This window comes from Homarus americanus, unplaced genomic scaffold (genome assembly GCF_018991925.1).
Source record: "Homarus americanus isolate GMGI-L3 unplaced genomic scaffold, GMGI_Hamer_2.0 scaffold57980, whole genome shotgun sequence".
Taxonomy (NCBI): Eukaryota; Metazoa; Arthropoda; class Malacostraca; order Decapoda; family Nephropidae; genus Homarus; species Homarus americanus.
Genome location: NW_024716703.1, coordinates 13,641,645 through 13,651,406, shown reverse-complemented (window position 1 = coordinate 13,651,406; position 9,762 = coordinate 13,641,645). Strand labels below are relative to the sequence as shown.

The 9,762-nt window shown below is 44.9% G+C and overlaps 1 long non-coding RNA gene across 1 annotated transcript; it reads left to right on the top strand.

Moving 5' to 3' along the window:
* Window positions 1-101: 101 nt before the first annotated feature.
* LOC121858287 lies at window positions 102-8,317 on the top strand. The gene is made up of 4 exons (XR_006087409.1): window positions 102-254; window positions 513-589; window positions 6,733-6,857; window positions 7,727-8,317. It is a non-coding gene; the product is annotated as an uncharacterized LOC121858287 (long non-coding RNA).
* The last annotated feature ends 1,445 nt before the right edge of the window (window positions 8,318-9,762 follow it).

The window sequence follows — 9,762 nt, the reverse complement described above, 5'->3', positions numbered from 1 at the left end:
TGACGTGTTATATATACGTACAGTATATACATGAAGGTAGTGTGTGTAAAACGAATATGCGTCTAGTTTAACTATATATGCTTCTGAAAAGGTGTTAATGATATATTATATCAATCCACCAGGGTCCAAGACAGTCACGTCCAACTAAGCTGGTGACTTTCCGCCCCGGCATCTTGTACTTACGGGTGAAACTGTCACTGCCAGACGTACAAGTGATCCATCTGTGTCAGACCACGACAGTTACTCCAGGACAAGTCAGTCGTCCGTCTGTTTGAGTCTTTTTTACTTTTCCACTCTGTCTTTCTCTCATATTGTCTCTTTAACTCGCGTTCTCTTAGTGCCAAACAGCCTTAACTGACTCAAGACAATATAAAACAGATTATGATTTAATTTTCACCACTTTATTTATTAATCAATATGTGCCATCTATATTGTTTTAGTTTATTTACTTTTTTGTATTCATATGCTCTACTTTTTAATGAGAACAAACTGATGTGAGATGTGTACATCAGGTGGTGGGGGTGAAGACAGTGGGAGTGACGTCATCAGATCTATTGGTCACGTGGTCTGACGCTGACATTAACACGAGGTGAGTCATGTGTGTTGGTATGTCTCCATTTGGTATGAAAATATGTGTCCTGTAAACGTGACGGCCCGTTATGGGCACTGTGGATGCACCAGCCAGGAAACTAATATTTTTCATTACTTTGAAGCTAGGAAACTTAAAATTTAAATGTGATTTACAGTCCGCCACTATAGAAACATTTGAAAATCTGTATCCAGCACTATCATGCGACACACGAACCCTTTCTGAATCCGGATTTTGATTACTGTTCGCGCTTCGCGTGTTTAGTATTTACTTCTCGGTTTTCATTTGTTGGAGACGCGACCTACTATATACTATTGTACAGTAGAAGGTAGGGAGTGTTCGTGTTCTGGGTAATAAGTTCAATATACAGGAGCGAACACAAACACCTGTATAATGTTTGTAGGTTCTATTTACTGGATAAGAGATATGTACACAAGGGGAGTAGCGCTCTTCAGCCTGTCCACTGGTCAACTGCTCTATAGACGACGTATGGCAAGTGATACATTAGCAGCTTCCATACGTCGCCAGGCACATTAATTAAGCATGTGGGACATGGTAATTACATTGCCACACGCTGCTAGCTAGGCTGAATAAATAATACATAAATGGAGCACATACATAATATACATAGCATAATATAAATACAGCATACAGAATATACATACACCTCCCTCCCCCCTATACGCTCATAGCAAAGTCTTGAGCGGACCTTTTCTTTTGGATCCGTTCTGAGCGTCGAGGGACTAGATCACTGGGAAGGGTATGGGACTCAACACTGGTGGCGGGGTCAGCAGAAGGCATTGTTACGGGGCGGAGAAAACGGCGGTTCCTCCACCACACACGACCACTGGGTAACCGCACCTGGTAGTCCCGTGACCTACCGAGACCCATGACTACGCCTACTTTGTCCCAACGTAGGGAGGTCGGGTCCTGAACACGGACTTGGGTGCCGACACTCAACCTGGGGAGAGAACGGGCGTGGTCGTTGTAGCGGGCGACGACGTCCTGAACACGTTCGGCGGCTCGGCGATCACAATCCTCTGTCTTGGCCTGCCACTCCTTGGAGAAGGATTGAGGATGAGCAGGGACACAAGAACGAAGGGGGCGTCCATACAAAACCTGGGCAGGGGAGCGTCCGGTGTAGTTAGGTGTGTTGCGGAGTTCAAGAAGACCCCGGTCGAAGGCCTCGCAGTCAATGTTCCCAGAAGGGGCCACCTTAAGGATGAGGTGCTTCAGGGATTTGACAGCAGCCTCAGCGTGGCCGTTGGACTGCGGGTAATGGGGCGATGACAACACATGCCGGACTCCCCATCGGTCGAGGAACACAGCAAAGTCCCGGCTTGTGAACTGAGGCCCTCCGTCGGTTCGCAGGCGCACAGGAACGCCCACGTCACGGAAGTAGTGGCGGAACTTGCTGATGGTGGCGGCAGACGTCGTGTCATTACCGCACTTGATGACAACCGGCCAACCAGAGAGACGGTCGATGATAACAAGGAAGGACTTTCCTGACACAGAGAAAAAGTCGGCTGACACAGACTCAAAGGGGCAGGTGGGGTTGTCGTCACTCATAAAGGGTTCCTGCTGCTGGCTGGGTTGTAATACTTGGCAGGGCTCACACGCACGGACAACATTGGAGATGTCGGAGTTGATGCCGGGCCAGAACACAGTCTGTCGTGCACGTCGTTTGGTGGCCTCAGCTCCACGGTGACTGTCGTGAAGGCGAGCCAAGACGTGGGGACGTGATGCAGCAGGGACAACTACTGAAGGAGAGGTGTCACTGGCCAGAGGTAGGGGTAGGGCGGCAGCAGGGTAGTTGCTGCTCCCTTCGTGCACCCTGTTGGCGTATTTTACCTCGAGAATCGGTGTTGGGAAGTCCTGGGAGATGATGGCCAACTCTTGGCAATGTCTGTAGGACAGCAAAGGAGTCGGGACACCATTATGCACGTCAATCCAGGCTTGACACGACCTGTTGCCAAAGGTGACATGTGCATGGAGTGAACCCAGGGCCGGGGTCATCTGTGAACCATCTGCCATAAAGCGGAGATCCTTGGGGGGCGGTCCTAGATCACTTGGAGAGAGCCCCAAGCATTGCAAATGCTGGGGACCGATGACTGTAGCATCAGCGCCGGTGTCGGGCAACATCTGAAGACGGGATGACACACTGCGGTAGGTCACAATGACACTGATGTACTGGGGGACTTTGGTCCTGGGACGCGGGGGGGAGCACACATTCCTAATATGGCTCGAGCGTTGTCCAGGGTCGTCATGCTTCTGATTGGAAGACTGTGGGCGGCCCTCTCTGGTGGAAGGGAGCTGAAGCTTCCGCCGACGCTGTCCCTTGGGTTTGTTGGAAGGGCAACACTTGTCATAGTGGCCCAGACGACCGCACACATTGCACTGGACGCGTTTGGCTGGGCACCGTACTGTGAGTGACCAGTGGCCCTTACGGTCACAACTGTTGCAGGTAGACTCAGCAGCTGGACACACCTGTGTTCCGTGCTGCTTACCACAGTTGTTACAAAATGAACCGGGCGTGGACGTGGTGGGCGAAGGCGTAGGAGCAGACTTCTTGTCCTTCTTGTACCGGGACACAGCGCGTACAGCTGTAGGGGGAGCTCGGATGGCAGAGGTGGCACACCTGGCAGCCTCATAGGAGCGACATATCGTCAAAGCATCCTTGAGAGAAGAGGAAGAGTCGAGGGAGGTGAGGCGTTGGACAAGTTCCTCGTCCTTAACACCCATCAGGATCACCTGCTTCAACTGGGTCTCCTCGCACTGCTGGTGGTGGCCTAGACATATATCTACCTCTTCCGAGGCTCTCTTAAGACGTACATAAAAGGCGTCAAAAGACTCACCCTCCATCTGTCTGCAGCTAAACAATTCCCTCCTGCGCAGAGCTTCATTCTGCTGTCCTTTGATGTGCCGTTGTAGAATGTCCAGTACCTCCTCTACAGACAGCGAAGAGGTCGGAGGTACTTGCAACGTATGTTCTAAGACACGGTGAATTTCCAAGGACAGGCACATACGCAGCTGGATGAGTTGTTTAGGCTGTGACAAACTCTGGAGATTCACCATTGTAGCATAATCAGTCCACCGTCGCCGCCATTCACGAAAAGTCTGGTAAGTCACATCAGGCTTCAAGATGGGCGGTGTTTGAGCAGCTGCTTTAGGTGGGGCTGGTGGGCGTGAAGAGAGCATAGATGAGGTATCTGAACCATTCAGTACCGAGGCAGTGTTAGAGCCAGGGGCTTGGTTAACAGTGAGGCGAGATATCAAGGCTTCAAACCGTGCACTGTCTTCCAATCTCCGTTGGTGGTCTGCCTCTGCTTGTCTTCTGCGTTCGTCTGCCGCACGTCTGTTAGCTTCATCCTCGCGCCTTTCATCTCTCATAAACTCCATTAAAGCAATTATCTCTGGAGACAACGCTGAATATCGAGGTGAAGGGCTGCGCGATGTTGTGGTAGCTGGGGCGTCATGGTCAGCCTGGTCATCCATCTCTGCGGAGCTATCATCCGACTGACTCATCCGGGCGCTGGCTCCACGGCTACGTAAGGCACGAGACATAACTACTTCATCTGTGTACTGTGTCTAAATCAGTGTTGACCGGTCAGCCCGTCGTATCAACAAGATCTCAGACAAAAAATTAATTAAATACACAGATAAGTAGATTATATATATAAAATATATATAAGGCAATCGCCGATGTCAGTGTGTTAGTACATGTATGTGTGTGTGCCAGGCGGGCGAGAGCGTCTCGCCTCGAGCTGTGAGGGGGGGTGGAGACGACACTGTGAGGGGGAGGTGGAGACGACGACTAGCGGCAGTTACCCTCCAGGCTTCGCGAGGGGAGGTGTACTGAAGTCTACTCCTTACAAATGCCCAGAACATGCCGTGTACCTTGGGAATCCTTTAGAACAAGGTCACACATGAATGGCACGAAACACACAATGCACTAAACACTTCACAGAAAATCACTGTCACTGACACTGCTCAAAGTTGCTAAATTCTTCGAGGAGGGGTGGCGGGCGGCGGTTGACACAGGGCAAGGGGTCCATAAGCCGGCTTTCCACAAACTTTGCACTGTTACTCGTAATTATCCAGTAAAACCGGTTCACTGCGCCATGTTCGTGTTCTGGGTAATAAGTTCAATATACAGGAGCGAACACAAACACCTGTATAATGTTTGTAGGTTCTATTTACTGGATAAGAGATATGTACACAAGGGGAGTAGCGCTCTTCAGCCTGTCCGCTGGTCAACTGCTCTATAGACGACGTATGGCAAGTGATACATTAGCAGCTTCCATACGTCGCCAGGCACATTAATTAAGCATGTGGGACATGGTAATTACATTGCCACACGCTGCTAGCTAGGCTGAATAAATAATACATAAATGGAGCACATACATAATATACATAGCATAATATAAATACAGCATACAGAATATACATACAGGGAGAACCACTGTTATTGATAATGGAAGCTGAGTTGTGTTTATATTTTCATATTGACTGCTGATGGATATTGAAGATGTGGGTTATTAATATTTCTTTGCTATTGTAAGACAGTGGATGGATGGTATTTTAGAGATGTTAGATTCGCCATGATTTATTACATGGTAGGGAAATCGTAGCCTACAATATACATACACAAACCAGCACCGGTTACTCGCCTCTGTTGTTCCTGTAGGCTACACAGTCAGGTGGCCAGAGCACTTCCCATCCCTTGGTTATCATATACGGTAATATTTAATTTTTTCATTGACAGATTTTCTTGGAAAGTGCTAAAATTTCTCACCCATGCCGACCTGCTGGTTGTTCTCTCCTGTCAAGTGTTGAGTTCTATCTTATAATATTTAATAAGAACATAAGAAAATAAGGAGTCTGCAATAGGCCGGTTGGCCTGTGCATGGCAGCTCCTGTCGAGAGCTACTACCACTCTCTATCATCCATGAATCTATCTAGCCTCCTTTTGAAACTTTCCAGGGTTCCCGCACTTACTACAAAGTTGCTAAGCTTGTTCCACTCGTCCACCACCCTATTTGTGAACCAGTTTCTTCCTATCTCCCTCCTAAACCTAAATTTATCCAACTTGAATCCGTTGCTCCGAGTCCTATCCTGCTCGGATATTATAAGAACTTTATCTATATCCCCTTTATTGATTCCTTTCACCCACTTAAAAACTTCTATCATATCTCCCCGCACTAGTGTTAGTTACCAACACTGTTTAACGCTTATAGATATTAGTTGTTGAAGTGCAATAATAACATTATAACGTCAGAATGGATCTACCATTAATTTAGCTTCGTTACTTTCGCACTAGTCAGCATGTGTTTTAATTGTCGTTTGTATATATTTTCGTTTCCTTATTTTCTTCCGGGATCGATCATCTGAAAAGAAGTCTGTTTATCACGAAAGAGTAAAATTAAATAGCCTGGGATATATTACCTCCTGTGGGCTTCTGATTGGCTACCGTAATAGCAGCCACAATGTATAGTGAGCGTAACCCATTTACAGTGCTAACTATTTTAAATCCAAGAGTGAGGCGGCTGAGTGGATACAGCGTTGGCCTCCTGTCCATAGGGTCACTGGTTTCACGCCCGGGGTACCTAGTGTTGTGAATGGGTACCTAACACCACAGTTGAGAAGTAATAGCAGTCAAAGGCAGCAACGCTCTCCTTATTCGCTTGTACTCGTATATAGAATGTATAGTACTCACTGTACTGTATCCACACTGCTCGAACGGGACGTGACGCCTATAGGCCTCTCACTATTTTAGTTTTCTTGTACTTATTTGATAGGAATAACAAATAAAATGGTATTTGCATCACGCCAAATCATGTGGCTGTTTTGAGAGATTAAAGAAATGTTCCTTTTGCCTTTAAAGGCTTCATATAATTTGTGAGATAAACAGTTGGATAAGATGCATGAAGGATCAACTTGAATGAGTCAGGCAGTGGCGCCTCACATTTTTTGAGGATTGGAATATAATTTAATTCCGAAACAATTGCCATTTTGTATATGCAAGACATTGGTTAACTCTGATAATAATAATCCAAATATATGAACCTCTGCGGTATGGTATATGTTGACCCTTATATATAGATATGTATGTGTGTTTGGTTGAGTTAAGTGTTATACTACAGGTGTGTGTTGAGGTACGAGGTGGAGGTGAGTCACGAGGGGCGAGGCGGCCCCTACACCAGCATCACCCGTCATCACCGTCGTCTCCCCACCAACAACTTCTGGTACTCCCTCCCCACACTTCACGGTCAGTACCTCGGTAAACTATAGTCTTTTCTTGTACAAGACGTTTATGTCGCGTTTTTTAAACTTGGGATGCAAAAGATCATGATTCTGATATTGTTTGTAACATAACTAACATCTGTACCAATCGTCAGAGAAGTTTTTACATTCTTTTTTGATATATTCTTCCTCTTAAGATAATCTTGGCTACACTTAGTCATCTCACTCTCGACCTTCCTGCTTTGAATGATACTCTTGATTTTTTCGGAAAAATTTCCTTCTACTGTTCATCAACACGGCCAGTCACTAACTCTTGGTTATTCTTGTGCCAATATTCCTTCCCCTTAAACTTAAAGCAATTTAGTTTCATGTTACAGCACCACGCCCGTAATGTGAGGCGGGGAGGGAGAGGTAACTGTTTTTGATGTGTGTGCAGCTGCTGCCCATACAAGAAGGTCCTCAGTTAGCAATACAAATAAAACAAGAAAAAAAAAAAACATCCGAATTTAGGGTAGTGGCTAATATCGGGCCGTCGGAGGGAGAACTTCCTTTGTTACGTGCCTTAGAAGATAAAGATTTACTACCTACAATAAGAGATTTACTCAACATTCTGTAGTAAGTAACCCCCTCACACCCGCTGGGTGTGAGCCATCCTAATAGTCTTCCAGCGGCCCCTACACACACACACACACACACTTACTCTCATTCTGAAATTCCTTCTGCGTACTCAATATTTTTCGTTGTACATAATATATTTATCCCCTGAAACTTATAACCATCCATAGTTTTCCTAAGACTGTTCAGGAGTCACTAATCCTGCACAAGTAATACTAACCGTCAGTTATGCCCATGGGCCCCACTTTCACTTATTGACTTATTAACGTCCCCCCACAGGTCCCCGCACGGTGCAGGGATGGTACCGGGTACGTGTAGTCACCTACTGGGGCACTGTTGGTCCATTCTCTACCCCTGTCTACCACCCCGTGAGGTAGACACTTGAGGGGTGTGTCGGGGTTGGTGTCTTTTTGTGGGGTGAGACGAAGTACTAGGTGGTGAGTAGGGTAACTGTATATCAGTTGGGAGAAATTACAGTGCAGAATAACGCTTTGACAATAGGGGTTTCGTCAGCTGAGTGTGATCGTCTAGCGCTAGCCAGATGAAAATTATAATTACTGTAGGTTGAGAGGGAGATAAATTTATGTTCTAAGTAACGTGTTCCTTTGCTAAACGAGGCATTTATTAGCAAATGGATTTTGGATATGTTTGAATCGATATCTTGTTAAAGCAGTGAAGTTTTGTTTAACCCCTGGACTACAAGATGGAACTTCCCCAACTGAATTAAATCGTCTGGCGGTAGCCAGAATAAAATATATAGTGAAGGGATTAATTAGCAATCAAAACAACCAGGAAGTGGGCACCACATATTTATTGTAATGCAAACTTGATGTGAACAAAAGTAGTTCAGTCCGGTATAGAATCACCAAACCACATAGTTTAATTGTCCCAAACAGGTTAAATGGATAACACATGTTAACAGTAACATTATTATCATTTTTATCAAATGAGCAATTTATGATGCAAAGCGATATAGCTGTTACAAGTTACAAGTGATACCCAGTATTTCGAGCAACGGTCACGATCTTATGAAGTAAAATAATATTTGTTTGATAATCCATTATCTGGTAACCATGGCAAAGGTGAGCCGAGCACAGAATATAGAGGTAACAGACAAGTAGTATGAGGCACAATTAAAATACTCAGAATGTGTGGAAAAGGACATTTATTTTAATTAACAATATGTGAACGAAAAGCACAAACGAATAACTCCCACTCTGTCTATGGCTGCAGTCACGTCACTCTAAAGAAATAACTTTAATTAAATTTTCTCCTTATTTGGGTATGTAATTTTAATTAACCCTCTCACATATGAAGGGTTTCCCCTCAGCTGAATAAAATAGTTCGACGTTGTAATAAAGGGTTGTTACGACCCTTGGGCCTCTTAAGGATGTAACAATATCACAAATCCACAAATAACACTTTGTACTATAGGTCCAGGAATAGATCCCACCAAATTATCACCTCATTACTACGGGGTATATTGAAATACATGCAGTAGTTTAATAACAGAATATATTAACAAATAAACAAACAATAAGTATAACCGTATGTACAAAAATAAATAAATACAAATTAAATCTGATCAAATAAATGACTCAACCGAGTGACAAAATAATGAACACAAAAGTAAAGACTTATTTAGTCTAGAAACTACGATGAACAACGTGATCTATCCACCACACGAAACCTCATAAATAAGTAAGTTATTTTCCGTGGAACTCCAAAATATGATTAACAATAAACTTTCACAAATAATACTTTACTTGGTGTTATAAAAGTCGAGCAAGGTTTACACGTTATACCACTAGAAACATACTGTACAATAAGAGAGGAGATACTCTGTACTTAACTTAACACTGCTGGGCCCATACTAAAGTAAACAAAGCGAGCTGACGCGGCAGAAATGACGTCACAAACAAAAGACGTTCACGTTGAGAATCCACAACCAACGATGGAACGCTCACTCGTAACAAGGGTTAAAATCAGTTATATCTCACACAGCATTTCACATTTGTTTCTTAGCACTTCAACACTATTATAACTCGAGTACCCCTGGAAAATTTCCCTTTTCAACACTGGGTTACTCAGGCCCACCATAACTACGTAATAGCATGTACTCAGAGAGGTCGTTATCACAGGTGGGACATTTAAATTCACACTCCACTGCCTCTGTGAAGCAGCGTTGAAAACACCTTTTCATGGACTCCTCTTCACCTTGTTTGCTGTTGAAAAACTCGTTCCATTTCACAGCTTGGTTTGACGATTGAAGAACCACTCCACTGATGGCGTCTAGGGCTTCCTTGGGCGAGAGC